A 15,533-nucleotide genomic window follows, 5' to 3' on the forward strand; every position below is an offset into this window, starting at 1 on the left:
AATTTCAAAATTGTTAAACAGTTAAGAACCTATTTCTTTGGAGTCAGTATAAAAAATAGAACTATGGAAAGAATCACATGTTACTAGAAGGCAGAACATATCAGAAGTTCTGTAAATAACTTTTGACTTTCAATGCCATTATTTTCTCCTTAGAACCATAAATTGTGATTGAATTAGAGATAAAAATGTTTTTTTCATCATGACCTAGTGAAAATGATTTAGGAGCAGGCTAGTAAGTGGTTAAATTCTAGAGATGAGATGTTAGCCTCAGGACTTTTACCAGATTGAATATATGTCTGTCTTCTCTGATTGCCGGGCTTCAAGGTTAATTCTGGGGACAGCCCAGGGAGTAAGCACCTGTATGGGGGGAGTAAGGAGTGGAAGGGAGGTGTTCCAGCCTCATCCTCCATGGAAACTGACCTGGCCTCTTAAAGTGTCTTTCTGGATTAAGGATGCCAGACTAAGATCTGTTATGAGCTACCTACTTCCCCATATGAGCTACCTACTTCACATCATTCAGAGGAGGGTATAAGGAGGGAAATGGGGGCACCAAGTAGCTCCACTCAGTTGTTTCTACCAAAGGTTCTCAAAAAGGCTGGCATGTCATATACTCATACTTAAAATGCCCCTTAAAAGCATACGTTTCTTTATGCTCCCCCTTTTGCTTCATTAATTCTAGATAAGGATTATTTTACATTTGAAGTGTTTTTAGCAAGGCCTTAGAATTTCCAGTATTAACCCACTTGCTATTCTTTATAAAAGTCACAGTTTTAAAGTTACATTTAATATAGAGTGGGTTTACCTTAGAAACAATGGGGATTACTGTCAAGTATTTTCTTTCTAAGTGGAGTTTTCTTGAGCTGTTGTAAAGGGCAGTCCTCACTAATATGCTTAAGTCTAGAAATTGCTGTTTTTAACTAATGGGTAAAAACTAGACGACTTATCTCTTTTCTCAGAAAGTATTAGTGACTTCCTGTGGGAGGAAAGAAGTGGGAGAAAACCCTTCCTACACTCTTTAACAGTTTCCTATGTTATTTTCTGTGGCCTAAAGAGAGATGCATCCTGTTCTCCTTTCCCAATTTATCACTTCCTCGCTATACTCAATCCCCACACACCCACAGGGACCAACTCTCACTTCTACTGGTTTCGTTGTGCAGTTCATTTATTTCTATAATCCTTCCAAATGACTCAAAAAAGTGGATGTGTATGTATTCTTAGAAGTGTCATCTCACTTGTTTTTAAATTATAACACCAAATGGAATTTTAATCAACCTTCCAGGTCAGTTAAATAAAAAGTTTGGTTATAAACCAAGAGTTAAAGTTACTGTTAAGTATTGAGTTTTTAGCAGTGGGAAGTGATTATAAATGATAATTCTTCATCTTGCAGGTTAGGAAATAGAATGATCTGAAAGCTCTTTCCTGTTAGTTTTATCTGTGACATGAGTAGATCGATTCAATATATACATTTTACAGATTCTTAAGAGTCTTTGCTCAAGGGAAGGGCTGGGCTTGTGTGTGTGTGTGTGTGCGTGTGTGTGTGTGTGTGTGTGTGTGTTTGTGTCTCCTGTCAGTCCTAAGTAAAGTGGTAGTGGATATCCTGGACTCCTGTATTGACATTTCTGGCTGGGCTTTTCTTTCCCTTCTTCCTTTCTCTCTTCCTTTCTTCCTTTCTGTTTTCCTTCCTTCCTTCCTTCCTTCCTTCCTTCCTTCCTTCCTTTTTCTTCTTTCTTTCTTTCTTTCTTTCTTTCTTTCTTTCTTTTTCTTTCTTTCTTTCTTTCTTTCTTTCTTTCTTTCTTTCTTTCTTTCAAGTTACGCATATGCTGGAGTCAGTGGCTCAGCTAGGTTATATAGTTTGAGAGGAGAATTGGTAGGATTTAGAAGGAATTTTTTATGAAAGCCTTAGGGGAAGTGTTTAGTTATTTTTTGGAGCAGGGACTAAAGGAATTATCCAGAAGGTAGTGGAAAAACAGGCACTTATTCCTCTAGGTGTTTATATGAGGGTAGAGGGCTGAAAGAAAAATATTTACAGGCATGTTGATTGATCTGGGAGCCAGGTGGAGAGTATTACTAAGGATAGACTGTTTTTGATAAATGGTAACCATCCTCACGATGATAAAAACATGAGAAAGATAGGAGACCAAAGGTCTTTCCTTTTTATGGGACCAATAAATATTGCCTTATATTACAATGAATGAAATAATTCAAAAAGAGGATTCCAAAGACATATGCAAATACATTTCCAAAAATAAAGGGGCTGAGTGTAGAAGTAAGAACTTTTTTTTCTTATGTACCTTTTTACTTATTAAAACACAGAATCAGGTGGAGGAGGAACACCCTGACATTCATCTCCCGGGGAATGGTCTCTCTACCCTGCATCCACATGGTGAAGCACTATAGAAGATTCTCCCCATGGGTCAGCCTCTCTCCAGTGCCAGACTCCTCAAAGGTAACCCTGCTGAAGTGTGGTTTCTGTCTTTGAACTTTTCTAGCTTTATGTTTGGAAATTATATATACATATGCATATATACGTATTTATAAATGTGTACATAGTGTGTACGTGTAATCACTTTTATATACAAATGATTATATATATAATTTTGCTTTGTATATATTTTTCTAAACACAAGACATTTTGCTAACTGTATTATTTTATAATTTGTATTTTTAAGTTATTAGTAGGTTGTGGAGATGTTCCTATAATAACCCATACCATTTTTTAAATTTGTATTAATCTTGGTTTAAAAACTGCTAATTGACCCTAAGGAGACCAATAGACTACAGGAGAATGATGTTGAATGATGTGGATATATGTATGAGTGTTAGAAGCAAGAACTTTTAATGTCTGCACTGATCAAGAGGTCAGGGATGTAACCCTAAGTTAACTAAATTATCAGTTAGTGCTGGGGTCTGTGTAAAATGACTTGACCTGGTAAAGAACTACTTCCTCAGAGGGATGAGGGAAAGGACATAAATAATGACTCAGAGAGGCTTTTGAAAAGTGGTGGAGCAAGTGTCATCCATTAGAAATTTATTAATAATTTATTAGACTCAATATGTATCTGTTATTTTTTCACTTTAACTGAGCAAGGATGTACTTCCTTGCTTGGACTGTGGGAAGAATTTATTGAAGTCTAACATTTCAAACTAGTTTCAACACTCAAAAAGATGTTTTAGTCAAATGAAAAGTGCAGAGAAAAATGAGACGGGGGAGAGGGCTCGATCACACAGCCAGAGCCTTGGAGACCACCTGGAAGACTAAAGGAGTGAGCACAGGTCATTGCAGGGCAGCCTGGGGCCAAGGAGGGGGACTTGGAGTCTAATGGGAGATGCTATTCCTCACTCTCCTGTTTGGATGAGGGCTAGGAGCCATAAGTCTCTACATGTGATACAAGGTCTATAAATAATGACCAAAACTTGAGCAATCTGAATATCGGAAGGATAGAGGTTAGAGGACTAGCAGAAGAAGAACAAACTGCCGAGAAACTACACTGAAATTTTTGGCAAAAAGGGGGGACCACGAGGCCAAAACCTGACAAGAAATAATGAAGCCAACCTACCGGATCTAATGGCTGTGCAACCTTTATGTGTGTCCAAGACTGAATCAGGAGGTGGGTCTGGCATCCAGTGTCACCATAATTGGGATGCAGCCATATCCCAGGCTTAGCCAAGAAGGAATCCCAGGAAGGGAGCATGGAACCTGCAGCCCTCCTTTCCTATCACACTCCCTTGGAATCTAGGGGCATGGCCATTTCGTTAGCATACTTGACAGTGGAATTTTTCAGGATTGTATTTGTTTAGACTTGTGAAAAATTGTTGGAAAGAAAAAAGTGTCATTTGCTTGTTTCAGAGACAGGAAATGTGGGAGAAACTGGGTGGGAGAGGGTGTGTGTATTGAACTCTAGGAAGAATCAAGAGAAAGAAGTGTCTGTAGCAGTGATTCTCCATGTGGCATTGAAGTATTTTGCCCCCAGAACATTTGACGGTATATGGAGACTTTTTTAATCGTTGGGACTGTAGGAGAGCATGCTACTGACATTTAGTGGGGAGAGGCCAGGGAGGCTCCTAAGCACCCTACAATGCACAGGAAGTCCCACCCCATGGCAACAAAAAGTATTTGGTTCAATATGACAATAGTGCAGAAGCTGGGAAACCTTGGTTTAGAGGCAAGTAGATGGCTCAGCTGAAACAGAGGAGGTGAATGGGTCTTACCACCACCAGGCCTGATGCAGGAAAGGGCTGGACGGAGGTCCTGTGGGTGGGAAACTGCTAGAAAGCACACAGTGTCTGCAGGGTGGGAGTGGGATGGGGTGCAATGGAGTGAGGAGTATTTGCAGAAACATCTTTCATTCCTTAACAATGTATCTGGCAGAGACACCAACATCTGTTACTTTCGAGGGGGAGTTAATTTTGTCCCAGTTTGTTTTCTAAAGGGACCTGTGGCCAAAACATGTCTTGCCTACTTGTGCTCACTATTTACCTTCAAGCCAAAAGGAGAAAATAAGATCTACTTTCTCTTTTTGGTCTCCTCTACCATGAGAAAATTCTTCCCTTGACATCACTGCTTCCTTGAGTTATCATCCGGTTTTCTATTTCCTTTAATGGCCAGTGAGTAGATTATATTTTGTGCCTCCATCTTCTTTTTACACAGCCTATCCTGCCTGTTATATTCGACTGAATCTATGCAGTGAAAGCTCATCAGTGCCCTCCATCTTACTCTACTCAGAGTCCTTATTCTGTCTACTTCTCTCCAACTATCGACACTGTTGTCTACACTTTTCTTGAAATTTTTTTTCTTCCTTTAGTTTTCTAGACCCTTCTGGCTCCTCTTTTTCATCTCAAAATCTTTCTCTTGCCCCTTTTCTAGCCCAGTAGCTACTCCTGGTCTTTGCAGCTATATTCTCTGTCTTACTCTTTAATATATTTTCCTGGTGATGTCACTCCATCAACTCACTGTGGATGAGTTGTAATTTTTTTCTCTTAGGTCATCAGTCTTGTTTGGTCTTTTAAGTTACAGATACTTACTATCAACCAACTAGACAACTCCACTTTACTTCTATGCTGTGATCTCAAATGTTTGAGTAAAAGTTGATCATATTATCTGTTATCAATTAGGAAGTTGTCTGATGCCTTTAAGATGTCCCCAGGGAAAAACTCATCTGACCTATCTCTGATTTGCTTCTTTGGTGCCTAGTTTTCCCTGTATCTCCTGAATCAGCTTTTCTCAAGACTTTGGACTTCTGCTCCAGTGAGAAGATTCATTTTTCTCTGGAAATCGAACACTCATTACTCACCATGTTACTTATCTACCAAGATTCCAGTTTACTGACCCTATATCTACCTCATTTCACCCTTACCAAGTGTATTGTAGATGAAATTTCCACTTTAATTAGCTTGGATTTCAGAGTCTCCCACTGATGTGCCAAGTTCACAACTCTTATATGTTCATTCTTTATCCTTCCACTTAAACCTTGCTACACTCTTTCTCATATATAATAATGGTATTTAGGTAAGAGTCTTCACTTCTTTGGGTCAATGAGTAGAAATTATGGCAATTTCTGGCTCTGAAGTAGAAGCCAGTGGGCAAAATTTGGGAGGGAGGGCAAGGAGGTCTTTTGGAACTTTTAAAATCACATGATGATGGCAGCTTCCACAGGTAAGCTTGGCCCTGGCATACTTAATTCCTCTTCTGTTTAAAGCTTCCTGCTTCATATGGCAATTATCACCCCACAGAGCAGGAACAGTGGGGTCTTGAGAGCCTGTCAATAAGAGTGAAAGAAAAGGATATGAGAAGGGGAGAAGTAGAAGGAAATTAAACTGACTTCCAGGGTTTCCTTGTTCTAGCTATCATGCACATCATTTAATAAGCCCGATGTGCTTTACTTTAAATACAGTTTTGAAAATTTGCATGAAATGAATTTCTGCAAATAAAGTGCTATTTCAGACATACTATTTAAAATTCACTCTGGTAAATTTCATTAAGTTGGAAAGAGTGCTTAAAAAATAATCACACTTTCATTTCATAGAAGCTATGCCTTTTAATATCAGGTTTGTTTGCATTTATTCCACATTTGATTTTGTAATCACATGTCCAGGAAAATAATTTCTTTTCTTCCACTGGTCAATAGCTATATTAAAATTGCTTACCTGAGGCTGGCCCAAAGAGAATTTTAAAAATCTGATCTTCTGCTTACTTTTCCCTGTGTTGAAAGCTAGGCTGAGCAATGTAAGCTAAAATAGTACCCTGTTGCCCAAATCAGGCATACTACACCAAATCCTTAGCAGGTTTTCCCTTCTCTTTATGGTGTTACATTTTATTCTTTTGTCATGCAGATTTTTCTTTTCTACTCAGAGAAAATAAAATTATTGAAGGTTTTTTTTGTTTGTTTTTATTTTTTACATTTCTAAAGGTAAAAAGGGAGATTACTAATGTTAATGAGTAAGATGTGTTACTATATTTAGGTTACACTAGGTAGGCACTTACCTTGGTGTTTTAATTCACAGAGGAAGATATGAACAAGATCAGAAATTTCTATAATTTGGGAAGACATATAATTTCTGTTTTTCCTAGTATTTTAGCTATATTTTCTGTAATATTACTTATGGGAGAAAAATCAAGCTAGGGCTTACTAGTCATTGACAGTGTTGAGTGAGTATTCATTGAAGCTGGCAGAAAAGTTCAGTAAAGATATCTAAAACATCCATAGTCATTCATCTTAACTGAAATCTTTATAGAACTTCAGACTAGATCCTGTTGTTTCTGTGGGTTGATAGTTGGCAGGAAAAAAAAGCCCACCACATTTCATCCAACAATACAAAAATTAGAGGGCTTTTTGTTTGATTTGTTTGTTTTCTATTTCTGTGGCACACCGCTGTTGGAGATAACATTTTATCCAACTTGAAAAGTGCTATTTATAAGGTAGGTGAAATTCTATTACTGCCAATTTATAGAAGCATGAATTTCATAATGGCAAAAGCAAAGCCGAATGTAGCCAGCAGGTAGCCCTGTTTTCTGATTGTTTCATCTTGCAGAAAATGTCACCAAAGTGTAATTTGCTATTTTGCTTAGAAATTATATGGTGTGCCTAGGTAAAGTCCACAGAATACAACATAAGGGCTTGAAATAAATCCCCAGGGCCTGAGGAAAAAATGAAAGGAAATTCCATGTTGCATTGAAAATCATCAGGATTTGTTTATTCCTTTATTTTTAAATTAATATGATAGTAGCACATCTTCAGTTGCATAATAGAGATACCAGTTATTTTCACATGGGATTTTTTTTTTTTCTGATGTAAAAAATCCAAGCCCCCAGTTTCAGAACTATCCTCTTCAGGTCTGCCTGAAAACATGTGTGGGTAATTATTTGCCAAGTACTGCCAGGTTTCCACCTTTCTCTCCCATGTAGTCCATTCTCCTTACAGAACTCCAGATAACCTCTAAGAACTTAAATCAGATCATATCTTCCTGCTCAAAAATCCTTCAATGGAATTTTTATGCCATTCAACATAGAATGAGATCCATACTCCATAGCATTTGCTACAGTACTCCACACCAGCAGTTCTGCATTTTGGTCTCAGTATCTATTTACACTCCTAAACATTGTTGAGGATCCTCAAAAGACTTTGTTTATGTGAATTATAGCTGTTTATATTTATTATATTAGATATTTAAACAAAATTTAAACATATTTATTAATTCATTTAAAGACAATAATGCATGTTACCTGACATTTTAATTAAAACTGTATTTTTCAAAACAAAAATTATTAAAAAGAATGGCATTGCTTTATAGTTTTGCAAATTTCTTTAATGTTTGGTTTAAAAGGAGCTAGCTGGATTCTCATACCTACCTTTTCATTTAACTTATTATAATAGCACTTATACTTCACCTCGAATGCAAAGGCCCACTTCGCTCTGGTCTCTGCAGAGAGGTCTTCCTTTTCCATTCACTTATGCAGTCACCCTGTATCCCGTTACTTTGTTTGACTTTCTCCATAGCATTTAAAATTATGTGAAATTATATTATCTATGTCTGTGTTTATTATCCATCTCTACCCACTCAGTTGTAAGCTCTACTTATGTAAGGACCTTGTTTGTGTTATAAACCATTGTGTAATAGTTCTCAGTTGTTGCTTAACGAATTAACCCCATATATAGCAGCTTAAAACAGCACGCATTTATTACCTTACAGTTTCTGTGGGTTCGAAATTTATGCGTGGTGTAGCTGGGTGTCTCTGGCTCAGGATCTCTCCTGAGGTTGGGCTGAAGGATCTCTCAAGCTCACGCCTGTGGTAGTTGGCAGACCTAGGTGATCTACTTCCAGGCTAATTTATATGGGCCTGGCTGCCTCCTTACATGACTGGTGGCTTTCCCCAAGGTGACTGATGAGAGAGAGAGAGAGAGAGAGGGAGAATCCAAGACAGAAGCCACAGTATCCTTATGGCCTAATCTCGGAAGTGACATCCAATCACTTTTGTCATTTCTGTTCATTAGAAGGGAGTCACTAGGTCTAGCTCATACTCAAGGGGAGGGGATTACACAGGATGAATAACTGGAGGTGTAGGGATCACCAGGGGCTGAGAGGCTTTTACCATCAACTGTAGACTCAGGATCTAAGCATAATGTCTGGTATAGTACATAGTAGGTACTCAGTAAATACTTGTTTAACGAGCATTGTGTCCAGAAAGTACTCAGTAATATGCTTGTTGCCAGAGGTTTTAGCTTTGTTTTCCAAGCACAAAAGGGATTATTTACCTTATACAGCTTTTAAAATCCATGCTATTATTCATGGCTTCTCCAGTGTATTGTATTATTTAGGTAGTTGGTATAAGCCTAATAGAAAGATAAATATTAAATTTCTTCTGTGGGATAAGAAGACTTGTTGATGGTGCCTTCTGGGGCTTAAAGTGAGAAACTGAGTGAATATATTAGTTTGGAACTGTGATGTGTTCCTGCCCATTAATACCTGTTTTGCCCATTCTTCTTACATAACATTTTTATTATCCAGAGAGATTGTGCTCTTGTAAGGCCATTGCTCTCTTCTGGTATCTTTGTTTGGCTTCTCTAGGGTAAGGAACACACTGAATTATGTTGACCATATTTGTTCTAAGATGTAGTAATTCTAAATTCACTAACTTTCTCCATGGACAATTGTAATCATTTTCTAAATAAATGTACTATGCTTAATTAATTTATTTACCACATAGAATGGCTTTAGAATATCTTCATGTATCTCTCTACTGTACTGTAGTAATATATTAGGTCTTTTGAAGGAAATTATAGCTAGTCTTCACTTTTAGTGATGGTATAATAGCATTGTTTTTAAACTTGTTTCCAGAGCTATGTATATTGGTCATATGTTAGTATGAGTCAACCTTTAAAATTGTTTTTATGACACTCAGTTGGACCTATGACAACAAAGTTATGGTAATTTCAACAAAACGTGGGAATGGAGCAGGAGATACCTTTACAGAATTAGGAATAGGCCTGGGCTAGCTATCTGGTCAATAAAGGGGTGATCTAACAGCAGTGTAAGCCTGTAAAAGGCGAGTTTCTAAATCAGTTAAGGAGAAAGAGGCTGGAGTATTCCAGAGTCCAAATGCATTGATTTTACTATTTTGCATAGGATTTTTCAAGTGTGGATGACATCTGTGGATGTCACAGATGGAGATTTTTCCCAACAGTGTTCTTGTGAGGATGGCGCCATGTCTCAAGTTTCCTCTCAGTGCCCTAAGATGGAGTGAGATGGTTAAAGGACACAGATTCTGATGTCAGACGAATCTGGGTTTACTCTGCCCTGTCATTCTCTATGGTAAGTGAAGGAAATAATTTCTATACCTTAGGATTGTTATAAAGATTTTGTGGGAACGGTGCCTGGGTGGCTCAGTCGATTAAGCTTCTGACTTGGGCTCAGGTCATGATCTCTTCGTTGGTGAGTTCGAGCCCCACATCAGGCTGCACTGACAACATGGAGCCTGCTCGAGATTCTTTCTTCCCCTCTCTCAGTCCTTCCCTGACTCGTGCTTTCTCTCTCTCTCAAAATAAATAAGTAAATAAATAAATAAATAAACTTAAAAAAAAAGATTTTGTGGGAAAGTACATGTAAAACAAATGCCTGACATATATGTTGAGTGTTCAATATTTTTAGCTCTCTTTCTTCAGCTGAAATTTATCAGAACACTGAATATGGAAACATATTATCCCAGTGATTTTGCTGGGTTTCACACATACTCCTCTTGCTCTCATTGTGTAACAGCAAACCTTGCCCCTCGGGTATTTAGAGTCAGTTATCTCCACCAATATGGTGATTCCTTTCTTTACCTGTTTTCACAAAGTCCTCATGGTAGTCAAAGCTTCAACTTCAGTGGAACCCTTACTGCATTTCTGGAAGCAAGTGTCCAGACGAGAATAAAGTTGAGGGGACAGAAAACACAAATTCTGCAAATTGGTCACGGGAATAATGGTGAGAGAGGCCAGTCCTACTGGCACCCTGTTTCTCAGATTCCAGGTGTGGACAGCATAACTTATATAGATCAATACACATAACTACATCTGGAAGGAGAGTCCCCCAACCTCACACCATGTCTTTCTGGAACTGGCAGCTTAGCAGAGCCTTTAATAAACTATTCATTGTTCTGTTTGTCTGTGGACATATGCCTGCTTGTGTACCTCCTTCACTGTAAGAGATTGCTTTGGATCTTATGCCAGTAAATTGGGAATTCTGTCAGCTCTCAGATGGATTGTTTTATCTTGGCCATAGCTCCAGAACACCTCATGGTGAACTGAGGAATAGGGTGCACCTGTGTGCATTACTTACCACAGCAATGACTGCAGTCAAAGCTGGGTCAAGAGAGTGTGAGGCAGGACATGGGAAGTATGGAATATATACTATATGCTGTTTTGTAACTTGCGTGTTTCTTTGAATAAATTTGTTCATGGGTTATTTTATTGTTTTTATTTTGTTAACCTGATTTTTATTTATTAGTTCTACTCATTTTCTTTTTTTTTCTAATTTATTAACCACTGGTTTTATGTTTGTTATATTGCTTTCTCATGGATTTATTTTGCTTGCCTTTTCTAATTTCTTGAATGTAATACTTAGATTTTTTTTAATTAGCAATATAAATATTTGAGACCATAGGTTTTCTTCATTGGCTATAATACAGTGTTTTTATTATTTTCTTAAAAAGATAATCTGCAATTTTGGTTTTCATTTCCTCTTTGACCCAAGAGTTGTTTAACAGAGAGGCTTTTTCTTAACCTTTTATTTTGAAGTAGTATGTAGTTTTCAAAGAAGTTATGAGAATAGCCAAAGAACCATCCTATATCCTTACCTGGTTTTACCAAATGTTAACATTTTACCACATTTGCTTTGTCATTGTCTCTGTCTCTTCAAGTGTGTGCACACATATACATGCGCTATTCCTTTTTCCTGAATCAACTAAAAGTGAGTTACAGGCAAGATGTGCCATTTTCCTTATATATTTTAGTATGCAGTTTCTAAAAAAAAAAATCACAATACAACCTAGGTAATCACAATATAACCATCTTTATGAGAAAATTAACATTGACACAACTTTAGCATCTAATCCAGAGACCTTATTTAAATTTTGCTAATTGGCCCAATGGATGCCCTTTCTAACAATGGATTCAGGACTCAATTCAGGATCATATGTTGCTTTTTAGTTGTCTTGTCTCTTCATTTTTATTCAGTCTAGAATAGTCTCTAAACATTTTCTTGTCTTTTACGATCTTGACATTTTAGGAGAATGCAGGTCAGTTTTTGTTGTTACTGTTGTTTTTGTTGATGTCCCTCAATTTAGGAGTCTGCTGTTTCCTCATTATGCAATTCCATTTATGTATTTTCAGCAGAAATATTATACAGGTGCTTTGTTTTGCTCAGTGTATCACATCAGGAGCCATACAATGTCAATTTTCCCCATTGTTGGTAATGCTAAATTGAATCACTTGGTTAAGGTTTCTTTATTGTAAAGGTTTAGTTTTCTTTACAGTGAAGTACCTATTTTTAATCCCTTTTTAATTAGTAAGTACTTTGTGGGGAGATGTGTTGAGATTATGTAAATGTCATGTTTCTCAGCAAACTCTCCTATTAGTTTTATCATCTGTTGTTGATGTTTGCATGATTTAATTATTACTGCCATGGCTGCAGTTTTTAATTCCATCATTCTTTTCATATTTATTCTAAATAACTGTATTACTATAAATTGCTCTTCCTTTTTCTCTCTCCTCCTTCCTTCCTTCTTCCCTTTTTCCCCTTCCTTCCTTTCTATCGGCACTACACGTGGATTATTATCTTATTCAACAATTAAAACCCATTGCTATCATTTATTTTGATGCTCAAATTGATGCAGTTTTGGCTAGTCAGAACTTACAGCTGTTCTGTATCCTTTTGACAAAAACTCATAATTTTTTAAAAATCAATTTTATTTCTTGGCATAGTATTTGGAAGATGGATCCAGAAGCCTGACCTGACTCAGGTCTAGTCCCTTTGGTAAAACTCTAATTGGTATTTGGAAAGACCATGGGGTGGTGGGGTGGGGGAGAAACTTTATGTCTGGTTGTCTCTATTTTTGTAATGGGAGTAATCTGTATCTCGTAATTCACTGAGTTCACAAAATAATGGTATAGTGCCTAATAAAAACGTAGGATATGAAATAATGAATTAGTTCCATATTAATCTCTGAAGGTGACTAATGACTACTTTTTAGTATCATTATGAATTGATGGATTCAAATATATTTGGCTGATTTCAGTCCATTGCTATTATTATCTTTAGTGAAGCTCAAATTGTCCATCTTTGGCAGATGGGAGCCTCTTTAAGTTGGTTCTTGAGTCCTCCTGACATAACCCTAATAATCTTTCATAGCTTCCTCCTCTCTGGCATGACAAAATACTCCAGATTTATTTTATGTATTTCCTCCCTAGTCATGGAATCAACTCTTTTTCTGAGATGGTATCTATCTCTCAACCTTTTAAAAAATCATCACCACCCCCCAAGAGAAAATTAAAGTTAAATTAATGTATTCTTAATTAAAGAAATAAAATATTAAGAGATGAGATTTTTTTAGGTAGAGTTGAGCTTTGGAAGACCACAAACCACTGTATTAAAAGAGTTTTTTCATCCCCCAACAAATCAAATTTCTCTTCCTTGGTGGTGAGGGAGGTGATACCACCCTATTGAGGGCATGCTCTAAAAAGCCCTGGTTTATTTTAGTGGAAATGATCTTTCAAGACCACAAGCTGAGCACTATGGATACCTCAGTATTACTGGGTTTTTACTTAGCTTCTTTTCTACTATGCCTTCATCTCCTTTCTTCCAAGCTGAACATCCTGTAATTATCCCCTTGCTTTATTCCACATTGTACCACAACACATTCATAATAGCAGTGCTAATGCTATTACCAACAATGATTACTCCAAACAGTTAAAAATGTGCTCTGCATATGCTCTTCTTTCTCTCTCTCTCCCTTCCCTCCTTTTAAAATGATTTTACTATCTGTGTCGTCTGAGCTTAGAGTCATCAGGTAGTATACTCTCTCCTTTTAATCGTCATTTAGTTGTAGTTCTACATGAAACTATTTAATGCTTAAGTAAAGTTTATTTAGTGTCTTATGGTAATCTCTCTCTGGCTATACAGGTTGTTGGAAGCTTGTTCTCTAGTGGATCCTCAGGAGGGCTCATGGGAACACAGTCGCTAACTTTTTGCACATTGATATCAATTGTTCTTTATATTTGAAAGTCAGTTTGGGCTGGGTAAAATCCTTGGCTTACATTTTCTTTCTTAGAATGTCTTAACTATATATGTTAACAGCATTTTCTTTGTAGCATAAAACAGTGCCAAAAGGTAATTAATTTGATGAATATCTAATTTCCTTTTCTTTATAAGTCCCTTGCTCAGTTTTTAAAAAGTGCTCGAAGGGCATTTCTCTTTTTCTTCAAAGTCCAGCCATTTTGCTAGCATATGTCTCGGTATTGATAATTATGAATCTCGATATGTAGTTTCAGAGAGTTTAAGGGAAGTTTTATTGAGTTTTCAATTTTTGGCAAATGTTCTCAAACCTTGCTTAGGTATTCTTTTTTTCAGAGGCTCCTGTTATCAGTCTTGGGTCTCTTTGTTTATGTTTAGTATTTGTCACTGTCTCTTAAATCCTTTTTAACTTTGTCTGTTCCTTTTTGATGTATGTCTTCCATTCCTTTCTAATTTTTAACATATTTCTTTTCACCTTATAATTCTGTTCAGGCATTATGTATTATGTTTATTTGCTTTTTTGCTCCTCCTGTGTTCCTCATTACTGAAATGGTTTTTGCTCCTTCTGTTTATTCCTCATTACTGAAATGGTTTTTTAAAACTTATTTTTATTTCTTGTATGAGCCCTGTCACTTTATTTCTGAGGGGTTTTTTTATGATTCTGATATTGTTTTTTCATGTCTTGTACCATTTCTTAATGTCTATTTGCTCATTTTGAAGTAGTTTTGGTCTGATATATGGGCACATCCTTTGGCATGCTTTCATTATTGGTACTGTTTTTCTGCTCCTTTATTCTCTTTTTTCCTTTTCATAAGGTATAAGATTTGACCTCAATCCTCATTTTTCCAAATTTTATGAGAAACTAGTTTTTCTCAACTTTTAGAAGGAGATGACTCAGGAAGTATTTCTAGCTTCTAGTTTCTTTTTCTGTTGTTTTTAGGTAGTATTAAGTAATATGGTGACTTCCTTCCTGAGGTTTCCTGGTTTCTTCCCATAAGCTTTTTCTCCTCCTTTGTCTCAGTTGTCACTATCCTGCTTAACTTGATCTCCTCCCTGTGTGGTCTCTGTCTTGGAAGAGAGCCCCAGCTGATCACTTCTGGAAGTTCATTAGACTACTTGGGTCTCTTCAAAGTTTACTAGATACTTCATCCTCTCACCTGTTTTTAGCTTTAAAAACTGCCAGTTTCAGCTTCTGTTCTTAAGCTGGTCTGCAGTGCCTTCCAATGAATATTTATTGGTTTTCTGGGTGCTCCCCCACTCTTCAGGTTCATCATCTACTCTGTTATTACGTTTTACTTCTTCTCACTCAGTTGCTGATTAAAGAGCTTTTAAAGACAAAAGGAAAAAGACTTTTTAAGAGGGCAAAAATTAATTCTTGTTGGGAGTGGGGTTCATTTCTGTATCCATAGAAGGTTATCACTTAAAATTTTTCAAAGCATGGCCTAATTATATTTGTTTTAACAAAATTAGCTCATCAAAAATATAAGAGTTTTCCCTTATTCGATTTTGAAAGAAAAATGTGTTTTTAAAATGTAAAGGCCAATTTTCCATTTTCTTTTTATTCTTTTGTTTTTTGTTTGCTTGTTTTGTTTGGGTGGGGCGTGGAGGGAAAGAGAGAATCTCATGCAGAATCCCATCACGTGGGCTAGATCCCACGACCCTGAGATCATGACCTGAGCTGAAATCAAGAGCCAGACACTCAAATGACTGAGCCACCCAGGTGCCCCTCTTTTCATTCTTTTTGGAGAAATATGTCTTGCTAGCTGAAT

General features: G+C 36.9%; 1 long non-coding RNA gene across 1 annotated transcript in view; it reads left to right on the top strand.

The window, feature by feature from the left end:
• The window catches only part of LOC132681090 (uncharacterized), a 47,957-nt gene extending 38,156 nt beyond the window's left edge, over window positions 1–9,801 (top strand). The window contains exons 4-5 of the long non-coding RNA XR_009610834.3: window positions 2,314–2,446; window positions 9,680–9,801. This is a non-coding gene — a long non-coding RNA (uncharacterized LOC132681090). The remainder of the gene's footprint in view (window positions 1–2,313; window positions 2,447–9,679) is intronic.
• Window positions 9,802–15,533: the final 5,732 nt, after the last annotated feature.

The sequence above is a fragment of the Panthera onca genome, chromosome A1, assembly GCF_046562875.1.
Source record: "Panthera onca isolate mPanOnc1 chromosome A1, mPanOnc1 haplotype 2, whole genome shotgun sequence".
Classification (NCBI taxonomy): domain Eukaryota; kingdom Metazoa; phylum Chordata; class Mammalia; order Carnivora; family Felidae; genus Panthera; species Panthera onca.